Source organism: Balaenoptera physalus, assembly GCF_965194825.1.
Source record: "Balaenoptera physalus genome assembly, chromosome: 1".
In the NCBI taxonomy this organism is placed as follows: domain Eukaryota; kingdom Metazoa; phylum Chordata; class Mammalia; order Artiodactyla; family Balaenopteridae; genus Balaenoptera; species Balaenoptera physalus.
In genome coordinates this window covers 9,648,201-9,674,284 of record NC_138882.1, presented here as the reverse complement: position 1 = coordinate 9,674,284, position 26,084 = coordinate 9,648,201, and positions in this window count along the sequence as shown.

Genomic DNA, 26,084 nt, shown 5'->3' with positions numbered 1-26,084 from the left:
TCATGTCATCTGCAAACAGTGACAGGTTTACCTCTTTTCCGATTTGGATTCCTTTTATTTTTTTTTCTTCTCTGACTGCTGTGGCTAAAACATCCAAAACTATGTTGAATAATAGTGGTTAGAGTGGACAACCTTGTCTTTTTCCTGATCTTAGTGGAAATGGTTTCAGTTTTTCACCATTGAGGATGATGTTGGCTGTGGGTTTGTCATATATGGTCTTTATTATGTTGAGGTTAGTTCCCTCTATGCCTACTTTCTCGAGGGTTTTTTTCATAAATGGGTGTTGAATTTTGTCAAAAGCATTTTCTGCATCTATTGAAATGATCATATGGGTTTTCTCCTTCAATTTGTTAATATGGTGTATCACATTGATTGATTTGCGTATATTGAAGAATCCTTGCATTCCTGGGATAAACCCCACTTGATCATGGTGTATGATCCTTTTAATGTGCTGTTGGATTCTGTTTGCTAGTATTTTGTTGAGGAATTTTGCATCTATGTTCATCGGTGATATTGGCCTGTAGTTTTCTTTCTTTGTGACATCTTTGTCTGGTTTTGGTATCAGGGTGATGGTGGCCTTGTAGAGTGAGTTTGGGAGTGTTCCTCCCTCTGCTATATTTTGGAAGAGTTTGAGCAGGATAGGTGTTAGCTCTTCTCTAAATGTGTGATAGAATTCTCCTGTGAAGCCATCTGGTCCTGGGCTTTTGTTTGTTGGAAGATTTTTAATCACAGTTTCAATTTCAGTGCTTGTGATTGGTCTGTTTATGTTTTCTATTTCTTCCTGGTTCAGTCTTGGAAGGTTGTGCTTTTCTAAGAATTTGTCCATTTCTTCCAGGTTGTCCATTTTATTGGCATAGAGTTGCTTGTAGTAATCTCTCATGATCCTTTGTATTTCTGCAGTGTCAGTTTTTACTTCTCTTTTTTCATTTCTAATTCTATTGATTTGAGTCTTTTCCCTTTATTTCTTGATGAGTCTGGCTAATGGTTTATCAATTTTGTTTATCTTCTCAAAGAACCAGCTTTTAGTTTTATTGATCTCTGCTATTGTTTCCTTCATTTCTTTTTCATTTATTTCTGATCTGATCTTTATGATTTCTTTCCTTCTGCTAACTTTGGTTTTTTTTGTTTTTGTTTTTTTGTTCTTCTTTCTCTAATTGCTTTAGGTGTAAGGTTAGGTTGTTTATTTGAGATGTTTCTTGTTTCTTGAGATAGGATTGTAGTGCTCTAAACTTCCCTCTTAGAACTTCTTTTTGCTGTATCCCATAGGTTTTGGGTCATCGTGTTTTCATTGTCATTTGTTTCTAGGTATTTTTTGATTTCCTCTTTGATTTCTTCAGTGATCTCTTGGTTTTTTAGTAGTGTATTGTTTAGCCTCCATGTGTTTGTATTTTTTACAGATATTTTCCTGTAATTGATATCTAGTCTCATGGCATTGTGGTCGGAAAGTAAACTTGATATGATTTCAATTTTGTTAAATTTACCAAGGCTTGATTTGTGCCCCAAGATATGATCTATCCTGGAGAATGTTCCATGAGCACTTGAGAAAAATGTGTATCCTGTTGTTTTTGGGTGGAATGTCCTATAAATATCAATAAGTCCATCTTGTTTAAAGTATCATTTAAAGCTTGTGTTTCGTTATTTATTTTCATTTTGGATGATCTGTCCATTGGTGAAAGTGGGGTGTTAAAGTCCCCTACTATGATTGTGTTACTGTAGATTTCCCCTTTTATGGCTGTTAGCATTTTCCTTATGTACTGAGGTGATCCTATGTTGGGTGCATAAATATTTACAATTGTTATATCTTCTTCTTGGATTGATCCCTTGATCATTATGTAGTGTCCTTCTTGTACATCTCTTTAAAATATAACACTTCTGCTCTGTTTGACATATACTGCCAAACTTATTGGCATCATCAACTAGGAAAACTAGAATATAAACTCTAGGAGTATATATAATGAGCCATTATCTCACAAGTCGTAAGATGTTCCCTTTTCATAAGGGAGGTTCTGCTGAGAGACACATTAATCCCTTGATTTATCCCTGAAACTCAGTCCTGATGGGTTTATATTTAAACAGAGCTAAATGCAGGTGGGAATGGCAGATTGAAATGGTTCATGATTCCTGGTAGTTTACTTTCTAAAGCAGAGTCATATCATACATATAAAAAGGGATAACTACAACACAAATAAAAATGAATAAAGGACAGTCACGGATAAGCTCTTCAGGAGAGATAAACATCCTGAATTCTTTCACCAAGGAAATTACATAAAGGTGGGAGGTGTGTCTGAAAGTCAGGCAGAACTGAGTTCAGATCCGCCTTCCGCTGTTGCTGGCTGTGAGAACCTGGACACATTATTCATAAATTTTGTGATCTTCTCTTTTCATATGGTAAAAAGGTATCATTTCTAAATTCTTCAGAATTAAAGTCTATTACATCAATAAAAAGCCCAATAAATGCTAGTGTCTTTCCCCTCTTCCATAGATGCTATTCAAAATGCTCATCAAACCACCGTGCCTACCAACTGCTCTGCAGAATACTGGCCTCTTTCTGTTCTTCATACCTACCTGGAATGGTGATTCCCCAGGACCTTTGCACTTGCTGTTTGCTGTGCTTCGGGGGCTCATCCCCAAGATCTTTTCATGGCAACTCCGCATCATTCACCTCTCAGCCCAAATCACGCCACCTTAGCCAAGTCTCCCAAGCTCCAGGCACTCCTTATCCCATTACTGGTTTAGCATCTTTGTAGTACTCACTGCCACATGAGCTCACCCTATTATTTGTTAGTTTCACTGTTTATAGATCGGTCTCCCTACACACACACACACACACGTACTAGTCTCCATGAAAGGAGAGAAACTGAACACCTTGATCATGGCCAGATCAGCACCATGTTTAGATCTGACCTGAGATCAATGGAGACCCTGGGGCGTGAGAGAGAACGTTGTCATCCTAGAAAAAGCACTCCGGCCACAGTGTGAAAAATGCATTGCTTCTGGAAAAGACAAATTATGGAGATAGTAAAAAGATCAGTGGTTGCCAGGGGATAGGAGAAGGGAAGGATGAATAGGCAGAGCACAGAGGATTTGGGGGGCAGTGAAACTACAGTAAGTCCCCGACATACGAACCAGTTCCATTCTGAGAGTTCGTTCGTAAGTCCAATTTGTTCGTCAAGTCCCACAAAGTTAACCTAGGTACCCAACTAACACAGTCGGCTATATAATACTGTAGTGTAATAGGTATATAATACTTTTCACACAAATAATACATAAAAAACAAACAAACCCCAAAAATAAAGAAAACATTTTTAATCTTACAGTATAGTGCCTTGAAAAGTACAGTAGTACAGTACAACCATTGGCATACAGAGGCTGGCATCGAGTGAACAGGCAAGAAATAATGATAGTGTACTACTGTACTCTATACAGTACTGTACAGTAAAGTACACAAAAGGACAATCCCTTATAGAGGATGCACACACATGACAATGTACGCCAGACACGTGAACTAACTTACATGATTGGACACGTGAACGCCCATTCGCATCTTTGAAAGTTTGCAACTTGAAGGTTTGCGTGTAGGGGACTTACTGTATAATGTCATATACATTTATCCAAACCCGTAGAATGTACAACATCCAGAGTGAATCCTAATGTAAACGGTGGACTTTGGGTGAATATAATGTGTCAATGTAGTTTCAACAATTGTAATAACGTGTACCACTCTGGTGGCGGATGATGATGGTGGGAGCAGAGGGTATATGGGAACTCTATATTTTCTGCTCAGTTTTGCTGTGAATCTAAAACTGCTCTAAAAAATAAAGTCTATTTTTTTAAAAAAATGGGTTGAAGAAAGCAAACCTGTAGACAGGGAGATGGGAATAAGACTGTTGCGTAATCCGGGCAAAATCAGAGGCCTCAACTGAGCTAGAGTAGACTCCCTTCCAGGCTAGGGTTGTGTCCTCTTGGTGTGTAAATGTCCCTACCAAAGCAGAACCCCTTGACACAGGTACAACACCTTGGGTGTGAGCCCTCTGGTGTCTAGTATAATGGGTGTGTTACCTGCATTCATCTATCTCTTTTGCTTTTTATTAATTAAAACAATATTATATCAATTTGAATAGTCAGTTCCCACAATAGGCTCTTAAGGAGTTTATAGTCAAGTAAATCCCAAAGATATTTCACATAAAATACTGTCCAAAAAATTTTCTCCATCTTCTATTTTTAAACATCTTTGTTGGTTTCAGACCAACCTGCTGGGCTACTGTGATCTTTTTGATTCCTCGTTCATTCAATATAAGAGATCTCTCCCTTCAAGATATGTGTCACTCACATATTTTATAAGCCTGCCTACTTTATTTTTATCCCATTACAGCAAATGATTTTTTATAAGCAACTGGATTGCGGAGGGACTTTTGGAGCCAACCAATGCCCTTCCTCTCTCGTTTCGAGCTATGTTCTGTACACTAAATTTCAGCACAAGGAAGAGGACACCAGGAATTTTTGTATTTCTTTATGGACAACATTTCTGAAAAGGTTGACCAGTATAGAGCCAAGCGGTCCCTGTGGCACACATCTTAAGAACTCCAGCCATTTGTATATCAATGCATTGATCCAATTTCTTTGGTTTTAGCTGTCTAGCCATAGTTCTCCATCTTGTCCACAAGGCTATCAGGAAAGAACTTGCTGATTCTGGTGGCTGTGTTGAAACTAGGATTGTCGTGCCAACTGTGAGTGCCTGCCACATGCCAGGGACCATTTGAGATAGATCTAGCACTGATTAAAAGTGACAAAATCCCTGCCCTCACGGATCCTACATTCCAGAGGAATGACATTCCAGTTGGTACCCAAACATTCTAACCTGTTCCATAAACTTCAGTTGATTCTGTTGATGAGGCTTTCTTAGAGGATTTTTTAGGTCATAATACCCATAAAAGCCCATGCTTCTTCTAGGTATTGGTCCTTGATACCTTACCTCCTTCTGGTTTTGTATATGTTCTTTAACAATTCTGAGCTCAACAGACTGATTCAGAGATGGAGGCATTTGTTTCCTGGATGGCTCCCTGGCTACACACTACTCAGGATCACAGCTGGGGATACACAGACGTGCCTGCTGTCCTGGCTTTTCCACTTGTTGACTGTCACGTGGGCAAATTACTCAGCCTCTTGCAGCCTGCTTTCTCTTCTGCAAAATAGGAATAATCCGACATACTGCCGAGCGTTGTTGTGAAGAGAGAATGAGCTGATATAAAACACTTCACGAGGTGCCCAGCGCATAGGAAACCCTCAGCGTTTATATATATATAAGGCCTAATCCTCTGGACTCATGCTCTCATTGTGAGTTTCTAAACTACCATCAGGGACTTCTCTGATGGTCCAGTGGTTAAAGCTCTGCGCTTTCACTACAGGGGGCACAGCTTTGATCCCTGGTCGGGGAACTAAGATCCCGCATGCCCCGAAGCCAAAAACAAACAAATGAACAAACAAACAAAAAAACGCCATCAGTTCTCTTTTCCTCTGAAAGTTTAAATACATGTTCTAGCTTAAATGTCACTTAGTCCAAGATATCATGTGTTCCTATAGCCCAGGAATCCACTGTCTCACCTATAAGGCTGTGGGCTCCGTGAGAACCAGGAGCTTTGTTTTCCCGTCTTGTTTAAAACTGAATCCCCAGCAACTAATACAGCTCCTGGCACACAACAAGGCATGCAAATACTTGTTGAAAGAACAGACTCAATTGGGGAAACATGTGCCTGCTGTTACTCCACTAATACGAACTCAAGGATGACAAGGCTCTCTCTCTCTCGTCCCATCAATTACAAATCGCTAACTGCATTTTCTCATCCATCAGAATTAAAAAAAAATTCTCTTCATTGAATCCTCTGCATTTTCAGTGATGACATTGTCATCTTATTAGACACAGAAATAAACTACAGGTGGTCCCTGGCATGTGATGATTCGACATATGATTTTTTTAAATTAATTAATTAATTAATTAAAAAAAATTTTTTTTGGCTGTGTTGGGTCTTCGTTTCTACGCGAGGGCTTTCTCTAGTTGTGGCAAGCGGGGGCCACTCTTCATCGCGGTGCGCGGGCCTCTCACTATCGCGGCCTCTCTTGTTGCGGAGCACAGGCTCCAGACGCGCAGGCTCAGTAACTGTGGCTCACGGGCCCACTTGCTCCGCGGCATGTGGGATCTTCCCAGACCAGGGCTCGAGCCCGTGTCCCCTGCATTCGCAGGCAGATTCTCAACCACTGCGCCACCAGGGAAGCCCTCGACATATGATTTTTTGACTTTACAGTGGTGCAACAGTGATACGTGTTTCATAGAAACTGTACTTTGAATTTCGAGCTTTTCCTGGGCTCGCGCTGTGAGTTAGATGCTCTCCCGTCATGCTGAGCGGTGGCAGCCACAGCTCCCAGTCAGCCCCGCGACCACGAGGGTGGACAACTGATGCACTTACAACCTTTCTGGACCCAGACAACCATTCTGTTCTTCGCTTTCAGTACAGTATTCAAGAAATTACATGAGATATTCAACACTTTATTGTAAGATAAGCTTTGTGTTAGGTGATTTTGCATTTGTTAGATGAATGTACGTATTCTGAGCACATTTAAGGTAGATGAGACTAAGCGGTGACGTTTGGTAGGTTAGGTGTATTAAATGCATTCTTGACTTACGATGTTTTCAACTTTTGATGGGTTTATCAGGGTGGAACCCCATCGTAAGTGAGGAAGATCTATACATTCTTCTTGAAAGCTTTACACACACTAAAACTATTTTTGTGGCCATTATGTTACATTTGTAGTAGATTCTTATGGCTGTTGTCACAGATATGTTTAAGCACAAAAATATGGGAGCATTTTATGTACAGGAGTTTTGATTTCTACCTGACATATGCTAAAATCTAACAATGATAGTCTATTAAGTATGTTGGCACGAAGGCCAAATACAAACGTTAATAGTATAACCCTATAGGTTATAAGTCTGGGGAGCTAATAAGTATTTACTGAGAACCTACTGTGTGTACACTGCTGTAGTAGTTACTATGATAATACAGAAAAAAAAATCCACTCAAAGGGCAAAATTTATATTCAAGCATACAAACGACACTCCTGCTAAGAAAACCTAAGAAACCAAGGGCTTCCTCTCTTGTTGGATGGAGTTTCATGCCACAGTCTTGGGCAATCAGGCCTAAGGGAAAGAGTTACAAGTGGCAGGTTTTGTAAAAAGCTGTCAATGACAATCTATACAATCCAATCCCAACCTAGACCTCCTTGGTTTATTTCCATTTTCCTGTGATGACAGGAAAACACACAAGGACATTTCTTTAGAAGCAATATTGTAATCATCACTATATGAGGGATAAACTGATAATAGAATCACTAGCTGTGAACAGGTAGCAACACCTACCTAGGCCTACAGCGACATTTATGTACATACGTATCGTCTTTCCCCCTCATCACGTCAATGGCAGTATCTCTTGGTGATTGCCTATCCTACTGTACAACACGTTGAGCATCTATTCCCTGTTGAATGCCTGCTAGAATTTCTCAGGTTCAAAGACAGAGGTAGCAGGCAACCGTGTGCATGATTAACCCAAATACAATTAGAAATCCAAATCCACTAAAAAAGTAATTTCCTTTAAAATGGTCCTTAAGGAGAGAAAAGTCCTAAAAACTTTTTAAACAATATTTTACACAGATACACAGCTTTTTTTCTGTAAATATGATTCATATACATTCCTTCCTAGATGGAGATGTTAAGACCTGATCTCTATTATGTTATAGCTGACTTTTTTTCTGTATATTATTTCTTTGAGTTATTTGGGTGAATTACCTGTAAAGGAGATTTTGGTAAACATTCGCGGAACAATAAAAATTCCATGTTTGACCATGACATTGTACACTTTAGAAATCTTACAATTTTATTTGTCAGTTATACCTCAATAAAGCTGGGTTAAAAAAGATATGGAACATTTAAAAAATTTCATGTTTCAAATACCATCCAAAATATCAACAACCTTATCTATAAAATAAAATCAGTAAAGGTAATCATCATGAGGTAAGTAAATGGCAAACAGGTACCAAGCGTCATGTACTATTGAAACTGCTAGTTTCTAGAGCAGCAAGATACAAAATGTGGGTAAAATCTGGCCGGTCCTGTGGTTTTGTAGATGAGGTTTGTTGGGGATGCAGCCATGCCCTTTATACTGCTCTCCTGCTACGATGGCAGAGTTGAGTAGATGCAACAGAAACTGTATGATACTCAAAGCCAAAAATATTTACTCTCTGGCCCATTAAAGAAGAATTTGCTGACTCCTGCTCTAGAAAAAAAATAACTAAAGCTCTGGCCAAAAAAGAGGACAATTTCTTTAGTACGCTTTAGAAAAAAATTAAAACAAAATAACTCTTCAGTAATCACCAAAGCCAAATCAGATTGAAGGACTATGAAGTGTAGGCATGATAGTCAAGCTTTATAGCTATAAAAAGACTTCAATAATCTCACCAATTAATAATTTTAGTTGATATTTGTTGTGTTCCTACCATGTTCCAGGTACTCTGGTAGCCACTTTACATACATCATTTCTAGTTTTCAAAACAACTTTCCATGGAGCTACTGGATATGTCCATTTTACAGATGAGGACGTTGAAACCAAAATAACTTACTGAAGGCTACACAGATCTATCCAGCTCCAGAGCTTGCATTTCAGGCATCTCCTAAACATTAAAGAAAGCTCATCGGGAACGTCTTCACAAGCAATGCTTACAGAATCGACATCACAAATCTCTCCAATGTGCCTCTGCACCCTGCGCTGAGAAAATACTAATATAAGAACTAATATTAAAAAAGTATTTTTGGAGACTTCTGGTTAAAAATGCAGGAGTATCCACTCTCCCTTGTGAAACCAATTGAAAAATGAGACACCAAATGATACACAATAAATAACAATAAGACAGCTCCACATCATAATTAATGAGGAAGAGACACCAAATGCAATGAAGCTTGATTTATATCTAGGTAGAACATTAAGAGGGGACACTAGAAGCTGTTGTCAAATAGTCCATGATTTATTTATCTGTTAATTTGTTTTTCTTCAAGTCTTTGAAGAGATGGGGCTCATTTCCCTCATGATCTAATCAACTGAGCATATCAGTCTACATAGCTTGCTTAAACTATCACAAATGCCTTATTAAAACCTCATAAGACATAAACTAGTTTATCTTACCAGCTTGTCATAATTCCCTTCCATGCTCAGCTCTTCCTAACTTTTCTCTCCTTAAACCCTCAGTTCGGGCTGTTTTCAGCAGATGATCTTGCCTCCTATTTTGCTTCGTATAAAACAAGAACCAATAGGAATAAACAACTACTTTCATGCTCTTTATTACAATTTTTAGTATTCTATGCAAATCACTGGGTTGTCATGTTTCCAGTACTTTAGTCAAATGGACCACTTGCTGGTGTTCTTTTTTTATACTAGCAGTACTTTATTGAGGTACAATTTACATATAGTAAAATGCATAAATGCTCCATGAATTTGGATATAGAACAATTCCATCACCCTAGAAAGTTCTGTCTTGCCCCCTTTCCAGACAATTTATCTCCACACCTTGAGGCAACAACTATTCTGATTTCTATCATCACAGATTAGTTTTGTCTGTTCTAGAACTTCATGTAAATGAAATCATGCAGTGTGTACTCTTCAGTGTCTGACTTACTTAGCTCAACATGTCTATGAAATGCAACCATAAACATTACAGATGTTTATGCTGTGTGTTATGCAGCTCATTTATTTTTATTGTATAAATATAAATTGTTTATCCATTCTCCTCATGATGAGAAATTGTGCTATCATTCATTATGATAATATGAATATTCTTGTGAGTCCTTTTGTGGACATATGCATGTGAAATTGCCAGGTGATAAGGAAGGTATTTGTTTAATTTTATTAGAAACTGTCACAGATTGCCAAAGTGATTATGTTGTGATGGCTATTCTTTAAACATATCCCAGCTTTCTCAGTTCTACATCCTTAGCTGTTCTCTCAGCCTTTCCTGGAATGCCTTTCCAATGCTTACGCGTTGAATTCGACCATCCTTTTGGATGCAATTCATTGGCTTCATCTTCCATGAAGTTTTTCTACCCTAGCTTCTGTCCTAAACAGCCAAAGTGCATTTTTTTTTAATCTGTTCTAGTCTTTCTAAGCATTTTTTGTTACTTCTTCTTAGGGTCTTTTTCACTCAGCTTTTTCTATACCACATTCTATGAAAGCGAGATTATACTATGCACCGTTGCACCCCTCAGGCCTAGCTCACAGACAATGCCAAATATACAGCAAGTTCAGACTAAAGATTTGTTGAATGAATAAATGGTTCTATATATACAATATCATTTTCCTAAGATTATAAACTCCTTAATGGCAGAAATCATGTTTTACTAATTTCTATAATACCTAAATTTCCTTGCACTAAAATAACTGAACAGATATCTGATGTGTGCTTATAACAATTTATTAAAATACATGGAAATTATAATTAAATTAGATTTGGTGGATATGCAAAATAATTAGTGGATTTATATTTTATCACATGGTTCTAATAATCTTTCTCATTTGATTGAAAAGCTACCTTTTTGTTACAGTGTGAAAGTGGAAGCATATAAATGCTCTACCCCAAATTTATTTCAAATCAGAGCTGATTTCATATACTGTTTTCATAATACACATCTATGCAAATGTTTTCATAGAAATTGTCAAATATTAATCAAGAGCACTTGGGCATTCAGTTGTTCCAACTGACTCTCATTTAAAAGGAAATTTAATTTTTTGAAAAAGCTGCTGTATTACAACTCAGTTATTTCCTAGGATATAGCTGTATTAATGTTCTTAATTTTAAATTGCCAGGCATTATATTAAATGACAATAATAAAATTAATGCATAATTGGGTGAAAGCTTCTTGCTTTTAAAATAAAATATTTCAGGATAATCTTATAGGGTGAGTACTTACTTTAGAATGAAGAAGAAAAAAAATTAAATCTCTGAAATGTTGTTCCATTATCAAGAATATCCATTCACCTCCTGAACTCAGGGGAATACTTCAGGATTCTGCTAGATAAGACTGGTTATTAGACGTCTTCTGATATTTTATCTGCTATTCCAGCACTTAGCTCTTATGAGAAATGTCATAACACAAAATGCATTTTATTGTCAGTGGAAGTTTAAGAGGAACTGTGGACATGACATTGAATTCCAATGTTTTATTTAACTAGTCTAGGAGAGGATTTCCAAATAAAAAGCGTAGAAAAAGAAAAAAAAATGAAATTAAAAAAAAGCAATACGTAGCAACTTTTCTTGATAAGAGAAGAATGCAAAGCACAGATAGCTAAATCTTGTCATTGTTTTGATAAAAATAATGTCTTAAAATTTTTGAAAAGACTTGTTAAGTAAAAGTTGCTTAGAGGTGGTTGTGTACTTGGTCTGATGATTTTAAAAGTATGTGTTCATCATTTAAACCAGGAATCTACAAACATTTTCTGGAAAGGACCAGATAGTAAATATGTTTTGCTTTGCAGGCCGTATAGTTTCTGTTGCATCTACTCAACTCTGCCTTCAAGGCTCAAAAACAGTCATGGGCAATATGAAAACACATGAGCATGGCTGTGTTTCCGTAAAACTTTATTTACAAAAATACCAACAAGCTATAGTTTGCTGACTTTGGATTTATAGAATACAAGAAAAATAAAATCCAACAGGATTTTTTTCTTCAGTTTAAAACAAATTCTATCCATTTCAACATTGTGTGACTTCCTAATGACAAACAAGCTTTACCTATACATCATTTGAGAGAGATGATTTTACCTTACCTTTTTTTATCACCACATCCCTGATCATTCTAATATCTTGACACCAAGCAATTTCTCCTGTGACTAGTCTTTCCAAGAAGCAGTTAGCAGTCACCATTGCTCATTTTAAGATTTTGTCTATGTCATGTCACTAGAAATTTCCAACCATCTGATTGACTTTCTTCAGTGTTGAAATGATAAACAATATTTCATTTTTTGTGTGTGGATATATTGGCATCTTCTAGACAAGTCAAAACAAATATGAACAAGGTTCTATTCAAAATATTTAAGGTGTGGTACATATATATATAATGGAATATCACTCAGCCATAAAAAAGAATGAAACAATGCCATTTGCAGCAACATGGATGGACCTAGAGATTGTCATATCAAGTGAAGTAAGTCAGACAGAGAAAGACAAGTATATGATATCACTTACACGTGGAATCTAAAAAAATGAACTTATTTAGAAAAAAGAAACAGACTCACAGACTTTGAAAACAAACATATGGTTACCAAAGGGGAAGGGTGGTGGGAGGGATAAATTAGGAGGTTAGGATTAACATAGACCCACTACCTTATATAAAATAGATAATCAACAAGGACCTACTGTATAGCACAGGGAACTCTACTCAATACTCTGTAATAACCTTTATGGGAAAAGAATCTGAAAAAGAATGGATGTATGTATATGTATGACTGAACCACTTTGCTGTACACCTGAAAATAATACAACATTGTAAATCAATTATATTCTAATATAAATAAAAATTAAATTCAAAAAATACTTAACAACAACCAACTATAACACCTTGGGTGCCAGAGCTGAGTCCTAGAGACTTCTTGTTGTCGCAGCTGTTAAACCTTTAGTTGCTAGATCACAGGGAAGTCCAGGAGATCCTGCTGGAGGGGCAGGAATGGACAGCTTGTGAGGAGGGCATGCATGGGACTCAGGAGAGCAGCAATTTGCCAGGATCTCCATACGTTGAGTGTATGCCAACTGTACATGACTCTAAATGTTTTGAGCTGCCAATGGGAAATGGTGAAAGTAAATGTATCTCATAGAACCACATACATCTCCAAAATCAGAACCGTGTTTGAACATTCATTTCTTACCTGGAATCAGTCATGAGTCTCATCATTTCTTAGTCCAGTTCAGTTTGCTGCATTTGACGGCTCACTTTCATGTTAGTTTTAGTTTCCCAATTAGACTGTAATGTCCTTGAGGGCAGGTACTCCCATGGTGCTTAAATCAGTGCCTGGCAAATGGACTTTAAAACTTTGGGTCAACTGTTTAAATAAAAAAAATCCACATAGCTATATTAGAAATCTGTACATATCTCCTTGGTAATTTACAAGGAATATAGCAGTTATCAGCTGTCTGTTTTGACATTTTTGTCATCATTGACACTATTTTATTAAAAAATATGGGTACGGAGTTAAGGCCCCAAAATGACTTTTCGCACAAATGAAGAATTTCAGTTTTATTTTTAAGTAAACTCTAACTCAACAAACAGTAACATTTTTTCAAGACCATTTCACCTCACTCAATTTTTTAATAATTCCCATCACTGTTCAACTTAACTAAAATGATTCTACCAGGAGGAAAAAGGATCTTTTCATGGTGTATTTTTAAATTCAATAGAGAACTTCTGATTTCAGCTCCAACATGAAAAGAGCTTGGAAGTCATCACTTTTGTCCTTACAACAAGAGAAAAGTTGAACAAACTGCAAATCAGTGACGTTTCTTTAACTAGTTAAAGAAATGAAGTCACAGAAGAATGACCACCTTGAAATCCGACGAGACAGGCAAAGACACAGAATAACAGCCAACACCACCTTACCTGGAGCAGAAGCCACTGGGGCCGTCATCCGGCAGGAACACTTCACTGGTACCTTGGACGAATTCCTGGAGGCAGAGTGTGGATTAGCTTTAAGAGGAGAAACTTGTGGGGGTGAAGTCTTCTGTGGGTTTTACTTCCAGGAACCTCATCAGGCTCTCATAAGGAAGATCTGACGGAAAAATTCCTCTTGTTTCAGGTGGGGGTAGGGGGGAAGTAACCGTTTCTAATAAAACCAGAGCATGCTCTGTAGCAAAGGCCTGCTGTTCAAGAGAAACTGCTTTACCAGAGCCTTATCTACCTAGGAGCCCTATCTGCCTGTTTCACCTAAGGGGAGAAATAAAAGGCGAAGAAGCACTTATGAAGTTCACTGCCTAGGGACTCAGTCCCACTAAAAGATTGAGATTGGGAGATGGGGATTGACATATATACACTATTGATCCTATGTATAAAATAGATAACTAATGAGACCCTACTGTATAGCACAGGGAACTCTGCTCAATGCTCTGTGGTGACCTAAATAGGAAGGACATCCGAAAAAGGAGGGGATATATGTATATGTATAGCTGATTCACTTTGCTGTTCAGCAGAAACTAACACTACATTGTAGAGCAACTATACGCCAATAAAAATTAAAAAAAAGAAGATTTAGATGTAATCGTAAAATGATAAACTGATCTTCCTCCTCCACACCTTATCTCCACATCAACAGAGCTCTTGTATAATAACTGTGTGATGGTGTGTTTTATAAGAAATGTATATTTGGTCATTCAGATGATCAAAATAGATTTCTCGTAAGTATTTGGTCTTCATTCCAGGTTCCTGGCTCACAGCCCCCAAAACCCTTGAAATTTCCTAAGTGTTGAGAGTAACAAAGGTGTCTTTTATTATGTGAATGAGGACTTTTGGAAGTACCTGAGGATGGAGGGTGGTGCCAGGAGGTCCAACCCTGTGATGAGAGGGTTGGAACTTTCAGTCCCACCCCCTGATTTCTGGGAGGGGGGATGGGCTAGAGGTTGATCAGTCCCATTGGCCAATGACTTAGCCAGTCATGACTGTGTAAGGAGGCCTCAATAAAAACTCAGAAGGACACTTTTTAGCCTTTGTCAGAGAGCTTCCACATCAGGGAAGCCTAATGCTTCTGCGTGCCACCCTACCATGCTCCAAACTCCAAAAGGACAGAAGCTCACCCTGTCCTCTGGCTCCTGATTCAAGTCTTTTTTTTTTTTTTTTTTATTAGGGTATAGTTGATTTACAATGTTGTATTAGTTTCAGGTGTACAACAAAGTGTGATTCGAGTCTTTAATATCTTTTTACAATAAATCAATAATCTGGTGAGTAAGTGGGTCTTCCTGAGTTCCGTGAGCTATTCTAACAAATAAATCAAACCCAAGGAGAGGAAGATGGGAGCTTCTGATTTATAGCTAGTCCATGGGAAGAACAGGTAATAACCTGGACTTCACTGGCATCCTGAGTTGGAGGGAGTTCTCAGAACCTGCAATTTGTAGCTGGTTGGTCAGAAACACAGATGACAACCTGGGCTTGAGGTGCATCTGAAGTGGAGGATGGTTTTGTGGGACTGAGCCCCTTACCGGTGGAATCTGATTCTATCTCCAGATAGATAGTGTCAGAATTGAGTCAAATTCCAGACACCCTCCTGGCTTCTCAGAATTGCTTGCTGATGCGGAAGCCTCCACACACACATTGAAGTTGGGCCCAGGAACCCCTTTCATAATGGATTTCAGCTGATAAGGCTACAAGACAGACTCTATCTGAGGAGGAGTTCTCAGGAAAACCCAAAGACAACAGAGGAGGAAATTCTACCAAAGTAGAATTCTATATTCAGCAAAGTTATCCTTCAAAAGTGAATGATAATGCAAATTAAAACCACAAGGGGAGATCATCTCATACCTGTCAGAAAGGCAATTGTCAAAAAGACAAGAAATAACAAGTGTTGGCAAGGATGTGGAGAAAAGGGAACCCTCTTGTACTGTTGGTGGGAATGTAAATTGGTGCAGTCACTATGGAGAACAGTATGGAGGTCCCTCAAAGACCTCAAAGGAAAACCACAAGGACACTACAGGAAACTACAGCTACAGCAAACATTAAACACAGCCCGGCCTGCAGCCAGATTAACATAAAACTGCACACTCAAAGCCCATGTACCTCAGTTTCTATTACCTGATACATCAAGTCTGGCTTTCACCAAAAATCTACAAGACACATTAAAAGTCTGGGGGAAAAAAGACCTGAAGAGACAAAACAAGCAACTGAACAAGACTCAAATATGGCACAGATTTTAGAATAACAGGCGATGTAATTTCCTATGATTAATATGTTAATGTCTAATTGAACAACAAGCAAGAACAGATGGGTAATGTAAGCAGAGAGATGGAAACTCTATGAAAGAATCAAACGGAAATGCTAGCATCAAAGGCACTGTAAGAGAAATGAAGAATGTCTTTGATGGGCTCATCAGTAGATTGGCCATGTCCAAGGAATGAATAAATAAACTTGAAGCTATGTCAAGAGAGACTTCCCATTTACTTTCAATGAGACTGAAATGCAAAGAGAAAAAATAAAAGAAACAGAATAGAATATTCAAATAGTGTGGGACATTGCAAAAGGTATAATATATGTGTAATGGGAATATCATAAGGAAAAGAAAAAGAGAATGGATCAGAAGAAATATTTGAAGTAATAATGGCTGATTTTTTTCCCCAAAGTTAATGACAGACACCAGACCACAGATCTAGTAAGCTCAGAGAACAGGAAGCAGAATAAATACCAAAAACTCTACACATAGGCATATAATATTCAAACTGCAGAAAACCAAAATCATAGAGAAAATCTTTAAAGGAGCTAGTGAAAGAAAACACCTTCTCTCTGGAGGAGCAAGGATAGGACTTACATCAGGCTTCTCAGAAACCATGCAAGCAGGAAATGAGTAGGATGAAATAAAGCATTGAAAGAAAAAAACCTACCAAAGTAGAATTCTATATCCAGCAAAGTTATCCTTCAAAAGTGAATGATAATGCAAATTAAAACCACAAGGGGAGATCATCTCATACCTGTCAGAAAGGCAATTGTCAAAAAGACAAGAAATAACAAGTGTTGGCAAGGATGTGGAGAAAAGGGAACCCTCTTGTACTGTTGGTGGGAATGTAAATTGGTGCAGTCACTATGGAGAACAGTATGGAGGTCCCTCAAAGAACTAAAAATAGAACTACCGTGTGATCCAGTAATTCTCCCTCTGGGTAGTTATCTGAAAAAACTGAAAACACTAACTCAAATGCTATGTGCCCCCCTGTGTTCTTTGCAGCATTATTTGCAATAGCTACAATATGGAAACAACCTATTGATTGTTCATTGGATGAGTGGATTAAAAAATGTGATATTATATACATACCTAATATATATTATCTAATGGAAAATTATTCAACTATAAAAAATAATGAAAGCTTGCCATTTGCGACAATATGGACGGACCTTGAGAACATTATGCTAAGTGAAATAAATCAGACAGAAAGACATATACCTTATGATCTCACTTATATGTAGAATCTAGAGAGAGAGAGAAAAAAGAGCTCATATATACAGACAGAAAGCAGATTGGTGGCTGCCAGAGACAGGGGTGAGGGGTGAGCAAAATGGGTGAAGTGGTCCAAAGGGACAAACTCCCAGTTATAAAATGAGTAAGGCATGGGGATGTAGTGTACAGTATGGTCACTATAGTTAATAACACTGTATTTGCATATTTAAAACTTTCTAAGAGACTAAATCTTTAAAAGCTCTCATCCCCCCCCACAAAAATTCTGTAACTATGTATAGTGGCAGATGTTAATTAGAAACAAAAGTGAATGATCATTAGACTATCTCAGAAAAATGAAAACTGAATTGTTGCCAGAGGAACTGCCCTGCAAGGAATATTAAAAGAAGTTCTTCAGAGAGAGAGAAAAAAAAGAAGGTTATAGGTCAGAAACTCAAGTCTACAAAAGAGAGGAAGGGTGTTAGAGAAGGAATAAATAAAGCAATAAATAAAGATTGCTTCAAGTTTGGGCAATTATGAATAGAGCTGCTCTACACATCCATGTGCAGATTTCCATGTGGAAATAAGTTTTTTACTTCTTTGGGTAAATACCAAGGAGTAAGGTTGCTGGATCATTGGTAAGAGAATGTTTCATTTTATAAGAAACCACCAAACTGTCTTCCAAAGGGTCTGTACCTTTGCATTTCCACCAGTAGTTTAGGCTCCAGGAAAATGATTTATCTTGAGGGCATGACTTATTAGAAGAAAAGAATGCATATTTCAGAATGACTGTTTTTTCCCCTCCCTCTGAAGCAGGATGGGACTTTTCTCCAATCATCACTGAGAGAACCTGGTAGGGCTCCCAGAGATGAAATTCACAGAAGTACAGGGCCTTCCTAAGACTGGAGTTTTTAAACTCTCACACTTGGAGCCTTCAGCAATTCATCAATTACAACTCAGATTTTCCTACTCCAGCACTGGTTCCTGTGGGCATCTCTGCTTCAATAAGTGTGACTCTCTGTATCTACCTGTTTCTCCAATTTGAGGGGCAATGGGTCGATCTTCAGTGTACTCAGTCTTTTACTTATTATGGTAGAATGACAACTTCCAAGCTCCATATACACTGGACCAGAAACCAGTGTCAAAGAAAAGCAGTGCTGGGCCCTTGTGAGAGGCAGCAAGACAGATTCTATTCAGACTCCTGCAGGAGGGGAAAGCGACTTTGGCATAAATCAAGCTCAACTCCAACTGAGGCAAAGGTAACTGAGGTTTTTAAAGGCAGAACAGAGAGAAAACAAAAAAGAGATGACAGGGAAGTGAAAAGGGGGGAATAAAAAAGGGACTGAGAGGGTACGAGGAAATGGAAAATTACAGAAGGGAAGTAAGTGGAGAATTACTGAAAATGGTTTGGCACGGTGGGCTGGGACATGGACACTTTGTGGCTCAGCAACATTGTGTTTTCTTGAGCAAACACTCAGCGTGGGAGCTGGGGCCACCATCAGGAACATGGCTAGTACAGGTGGAAGCCAGGCTACAGTTTGGTCCAGTCTCTTAGCACCGTGCTGGGGCCAGTCCTTTGGTCCTTTGCGCCAGGTGGGTGTTAGCAGTTCATACAGGTTGTCCTGCACTTCCCAGATACTGCGTTTTTTACAGATTGAAGGTTTGTGGCAAGCCCATGTGGAGCAAGTCTATGGATGCAATTTTTCCAACAGAATTTGCTCATTTCATGTCTCTGGGTCGCATTTTGGTAATTCTTGCAATATTGCAGACTTTTTCATTATTATTATTATTATTATCTTTGTTATGGTGATCTGTGATCAGTGATCTTTGTTGTTACTACTATGACTCACTGAAGGCTCAGATGGTAGCAATTTTTAGCAATATATATATATATATTTTTTTTTTTTTTAAATTTATTTATTATTTTGGCTGTGTTGGGTCTTCGTTTCTGTGCGAGGGCTTTCTCTAGTTGCGGCGAGCGGGGGGCCACTCTTCATCGCGGTGCGCGGGCCTCTCATTATCGCGGCCTCTCTTGCTGCAGAGCACAGGCTCCAGACGCGCAGGCTCAGTAATTGTGGCTCACGGGCCCAGCTGCTCCGCGGCATATGGGATCTTCCCCGACCAGGGCTCGAACCCGTGTCCCCTGCATTGGCAGGCAGATTCTCAACCACTGCGCCACCAGGGAAGCCCATGCAATATTTTTTAATTACGGTATGTACATTGTTTTAGACATAATGCTATTACTTAATAGACTACAGTATAGAGGAAACATAACTTTTATATGCACTGGGAAACCAAAAAACTTGTATGACTCATTTTACTGCAGAATTCTCTTTATTGCAGTGGTCTGGAACCAAACCCACAATATCTCTGAATTATGCCTATATATATATATATATAGACCAACAATCTAAAACTAAGTGTGCGATGATTTTACAACTTAAGTTTTAATTCTTGATAATGTTTCTTCCCAAAACAACCAGGAATATAAATAATATGAAAATAATCTAAATCAGAAATAGAAAGTCCACACTTCATTCAATTTGCCAGTAGAAGTATGTCTACATACTTCATTGGAAAGCCATAGGGCCAGATGCATTTGGGAATTCAGAATTTTTTGGATTTTAGAAAAGTAATGTGGTACATACACTGTGTATTATGTAACACCCACAGCAGGGTGTAGAAAAGCACCGCAAAGCACCACAGAATGAAACTCATTAAGATTTTTGCAACAAAATACATGAATACTCACACTAAGTGTGATAAATAAAAACACATATAACCTCATGTTAGTTCGGGTCAGGTTTTATACCCAAATGCATCTTGGTGCCAAACTTATGAAAACCTTTCACTTTGCGGAGAATTTTAGATTTCAGAATTGCAGATGAGGGATCGTGACACTTTATTGCCACGTACTTTTTTCTTTCCTAAACTGAAGTCTTTCAAAATGGATTAAAACAAGCGTGAAACTGTTGCAGAAAGAAAAAGAATTTAGCTTAAACGTTGTGCCTAATAACTTGTAACAAGATGGGCTTAGAGCATCTTTTCCCTTCTAAATTCATTTTTATTGGCGAATGTGTCTGATACTTGATGGCATGATTTCCTTTGGAAATCACACTATATACGTAGTGTATACACACACACTGATTTTTTCTCTTGGATTAGATTTCTTCGAGGGAAATACTTTGTTTCCGTCTCTGTTGTAATTGTCTGCATGCTGGCGCGTGACAATATCTGGTCCCTGTGCACTCCCAAGCATGCAGTCTGTCAAGTGCCTTCTTGGCAAGCTCTCTCCTGGGCTGATATTTTGACAAGCATCTGATATGCTCTCAAAATCCATTTCTTATTTGGTAAAGGAGTTAGAGTGACCACAGGTTTTACGTGTCCCCTCTGCCCCTCCTGACACGTTGCTTTTGGAGGTTTGCTGTGACAGGCGGTTTGAGAAGCATTGTGCTAAAAGACAGCTCTCCGCACGCCTCAAATGCTACTTAAGTTTAGTTTGAATGGGCTTTCTCTTCCATTTTTTTCCAATATAAGACTTCCTTCCCAGTCAAGCTTTAACCATTCATTTATCATTGTCAGAAAAGATGAATGGCAAAATGATCACACAGGGAGATCTTAAAACTCAGTGTTTTCATGCTTTTAGATTCATGTTCTATTCTTCATTGAAACTTTAATAAAGACTGTCAATGAGAGTCAGCAGTAAAATTCTGCCTTGGTTCTGGATTTTCTACTTCACAGATGACCTTGAACAAGCCATATTGCTGTCTTTGTGTCTCAAGTAGTGTATATGAGTATATCATAGGCTGGTGTGAGGATTAAATTGGTTAATGCTTATAAAGTACTCAGAACAGACCCTGCATATAGTAAGCACTCAATAAATGTTTACTATTATTAGCAAAATGTATCTGGAACCGCCTAGAAAGCTCTATTCTATACATAAGGTGTACAAAGGAAAAATAATAAAATACACATCTCAGAACATATAACCTCCGAATAGTGACTCTCTGACTCCATTTTTTCTATGGTATTATAAATTCCTATGTGATGCCAATCCTGATGGAAGTCATACATTACTTCTGTGTGCATATACCCCGTGCTCAGCAATTTCTTTTCTCCTGAATCTAAAATAGGAAGATTCAAAAGATCATGCTCCCTCTGTCTCTGAAATGGCCTTTTCTTTTGTAGTTTCAAGATTAATCTTTAGTTATCCTTTCAGAGGAAAACTGATATTTCCTCCAAGAAGCCTTCATAGATTCTGTCTCACCTTTAATTCCCTGTTTATATCTCTATGACTGTTCTTTTACGTTGTTCAATAATTCTCTATATTTCTGTCTCTTCCATCCACTTCTTAAGGGCAGGAGAGCCTTACTCATCTTTGCCTTCCTAATGATTCTTACACTGCTTGGTACAGCATCGTAAGATGAGGTAAAGGACACAGGATGTACTTACTCATCCTTAGTCAAGGAACTAAGGGACTGAATGAATGAAGCAAACCAACATTTTGTCAAAGCAAAATATCAACAATTTCCTACCATATTGGTCTCATGTTATGTACATCGTATATCTCATTGAAAAATATTTTTGAAAACACTGTGAGCATTTAGAACTCAAGTAATTGTGCCTGATCAGCAATGAATTAGTCCAAACAGTCTCACTTTACCTATCTTTTTCTTTCTTCTCACAAATAAGAGCGCTTCATACAACAAAACAAATTAGGAAAATATACTTTCTCAACGCCCCAGCAAACAGAGTTTGTCTTACTGACAAATATTACAACAAACAAAAAGTACGGGCAATGTGCAATCCATACTGGCCTTCTTAGCATTCCTTAAATATTGCCAAACACTCTCTGCCTCTGGGCCTTTGCACTCACTGTTCCTGCTGCTTGGCACAATTTTCTTCCAGATATCCATGGCTCTTCTTTCACGTAACACATTATTCTACTTTGTTCTTCTCCATATTATTCTTCATTTTTTGCTATCTGACACACTAAATATTTACTTGTGTTTATTTGTTTATTGCCTGAGTCTCCCCCACCAGGATGTATGTGCCATTAGCACAGGGATGTTGTTAGTTTTGTTCACTGCTGTGTCATCAGTCCCTAGTACTGTGCCTGGAATATAGTGGATACTTAGAAAATATTTGTTGAATGAATCAATACACAGGATATTGCATAAAATATAAAATCAGCAGGACATGATGCAGAAGGTTAATTCTTCCTGCTAACATTTGTCTACTTCTTTCTAGAGCTGCTGCGTCCAATACAGTAGCCACTGGACACATGTGGTTCTTGAGTGCTTAAAGTGTGGCTAGTCCAAATTGAGATGTGATGTAGCTAGAAATTACACACTTGATTGTGAAGACGTAGTACCCAAAAACGTGTAAAATATCATATTAATAATTTTTGTATTTATTCCATGTTGAAAAGGTAATCTTTAGGATATATTGGGTTAAATAAAATATGTTATTAAAATTCACTTCACCTGGTTCTTTTTTACTTTGCAATGAAGCTAGTAGAAAATTAGAAATTATATATGCGACAGGGCTGTTCTTTTAAAGTTCAGTCCTATTATTATCCTTCTCAATTCATGAGGCAGAGATTTAGAAATGTATCCCAATATCTCTTTACCCCATCTTGTTTGGTGAAAGTGTTACCCACCAGGGTTCTTGTTCTCCTTAATAAATAGAAACCGATCAGAGGCCAGACAAGAGATTCAGGCAGGGCTTTATTGGGGCCCCTGCTGCAGCAGAGGGGAGTGAGAACAAACAACAGGTCCCTTGCTTGCCTGCTCCCTGAGGAGGGGGGCGAGCTTGTTACTTATACAGGGTGAGGGTAGGGGTGTGTCTAGGGATCAGGCCAGAGGGGTGGCTTAGGTGGCCTGCCCACCCCTTAGGTGGTGGTGTGTGCAGGGGGGGCATGCGCAGTGCCCTGCATTTCCTCCCAACACCCTGCTTTTGCTCCAGGCTCTTCAAAAGCGGCAGTTGGGTTTTTTGGTCTTTTTGTATTTTGTTGTCCGGAATTTGTCCCAACTGCGCATGCGTGCAGTTATTTTTTAGTCCCGTAGAGTTTCTTTGTGTTTTGTGGCTCGAGGAGAGGTGTGTCCAGGTGCCAGCACTGCAGCAAAGGGTCCCAGGTCCCTGCCTGTCTCAAAAGTGCCTATACTTTTCAGCTGGGTGGGTGACTGCCAGAATGAAGACCACTCTTCCCAGCGTCCCCCGTAGCCAGGTGTGGCCCCTGGCTTTGCACTGTGAATGGCATATGAGAGGAAGTGGTGTGTGACTTTTAAAGAGAAAGGATGTGCCCTTCCATTCCTCTTGCTTCATTCGCACTCCTGGTCAGAATTTAGACAAAGTGATGAACCACCTTGGACCTTGCAGATGAGGACAAAAGCCTACAGATGGCAGAGCAGCAAGATAAAAGGACACTGATACTCCTATGACGGTGCAGATCATACCGTTCCGTGAGAGAGACACAGACTTCAGTCTTTTTCAAGGTGCTGTTAACTTGGGTCTCTGTTGCAAGCAGTCAAAACAACAACTTAGCAGATACAACTGATCATTATAAAATATCGATTTCATGGTACGTTCCTATAGCACGTTTCAATTCTTCAAACATTTCTCAGGGTCTCATTTGATGTCCACAACAACACCATCAGGTCACTAGAACAGATGTTACTATCCTGATTTTATAGATGACAAAAACAAGGCTTAAAGCATCTCTAGACCTGTCAAAAGAGGAGATGTTTAGAAAGCCACATGCCCGGAATTACAGCTTAGGTTTTTTGACTTGTGTGCTAACGCTCTTTCTACTGCATTGCCCTACAGTGGAGTCAACCCTGATCACACACATGACAGCTGCATCTTGCACATTTCATCAGGCTTTTTAAAAATGAAGACAATAAATGTTCTCAAAAAAAAAAAAAAAACAACTATTCTGACTTTCAATACGAAGGATATTTAAAACTGGAGAACATGACGGCAAAGATCATGTCTTCCATAGCTCATGTCTCCCTTGGCACCCAGTTCTCTGTCCTATGAGTCATGTCAGTGAAAGGAAACACAGAGAAATACGGAGGCATCTCAGGGATGAAGTGAGGACCTGAAGTGATGTGTCACAGATAAGGCAGAATACAAATGAATAGAATAAAAACATGTGCCATGAAATTAAACCACAGCCAGCTGCAGGACTTAAAGATGAGGAAAATTAGAATTCTTTTCAATGGTAATATTATACTAAAGGAATTAAACTATTGAGACCTAAAAGAAAGGTTACAGCTGTCTGTAAACTTAGTTATTTCCTGTGTCCATATACAATGTACTATAATTTAAAAAGAGAAAAGAGAGAGAAAAGTTAACCACAATTAAATGGGACTTAAGAATCTTTGCAACACATATCATTTCTTATTAACCTGAATTTCAGTGAGGTACCAGGTGTAGTTTGATGCTGTGAAAACAGAATTCTTGTTTCAACTGTTGGAGTAGTAGAAGTTCCCATACCACTTTCCGCTTAAGCTTCTCAACCTGTATCCAAATCCACGCTCAGGGATAAATCAATGGTTGAGTTTCTGCTCTTTCAGCTTCAGCCCCAGTTGCTAAGACTGCCGATAAAGTAGCTACTGCAAGAGCAATTTAGGGGACGAAGGCATTGGTGTATAAGAAATTGAATTGAAAACAATTCGTTTTACACAACATCTAGCTATCAGGTGATATAATTCCAATCTCTATCAAGCCATGACAAAAGTCAAAAATGCTTGAATTCCCTTAGGAATAGAAATCTCCTCCCTACTCATCTACATGTTTTTAAATGTGAACACTTTTTTAATTGGAATATTGCTAATGAGTACATTTAAAACCACTTTAGGGAGAATATATATATCAGTTTTGTAAGCTTAAGATTACAGTAGTCAGGTTCTTGTAAAAACTGTACGCAGATAATTATACCTTGTTTTAGTCAACTTTCTAAAATCGTACTTTTTCCAATTCAAGCAATTATGAACTCAAGCAATGATAAGTCATACACTTCCACAAATGGCTTCCGAGTTAGTAAAAGGAGAATGGTTTAATGATGGATTAAAGACCAATTTCCACATTAACCAAGTCAGAAATCTTGGAGGTACTGCTGACATTTGCCTTTCTTTCATCCGCTATATCCAATCAGTAACTAAGTTGTGGCAATGCTTCTAAAAGCTCTAGGATCCATCAATTTGCCATCTTCACTACCAATACCTTGGTCCAAGCCGCCACCGCCTCAGTACCTGGGCTACTGCAGTAGACTCTCCCCTTCTCTCCACATCTTCTTTTCCCTTCCCTCCATTTCATTCTACCACAGAAGTTATGATGGTGTTTTTAAAACATTAGCTATAATCAACAGAAATCCACACATATACTGTATTTACCAAAAGACATGTACAAGAATATTCCTTGTAGCATTATTTATAATAATATCAAACTATATACAATCCAACCGTCTATAGCAGTAGAAAGGGTAACACTGAAATTCTGCATGGCAAGGTGAGTAGAATGCACTACACCTAGGTGCCGCGGCATGAATGTTGAGTGAAGAAAAAAACACGATGTTGAGTGAAGTAAATCAGACACAAAGAAGTATCTATTTATAATGCCATATATATCAAGTTCAAAACTAGGCAAAGCCAAGGTGTTCTTTTTCTCCAGGTTTATTGAGGTCTAGTTGACAAATAAAATTATATATATTTAAAGTGTATAATACAATGATTTTATATATGTATACTTTGTGAAATGATTATCACAATCAGGTCAGTTTACACATCTATCACCTCACTTCACAGAGTTACAGAGTTACCGTGTGTGTGTGTGTGTGTGTGTGTGTGTGTGTGTGTGTGTGTGTGGTAA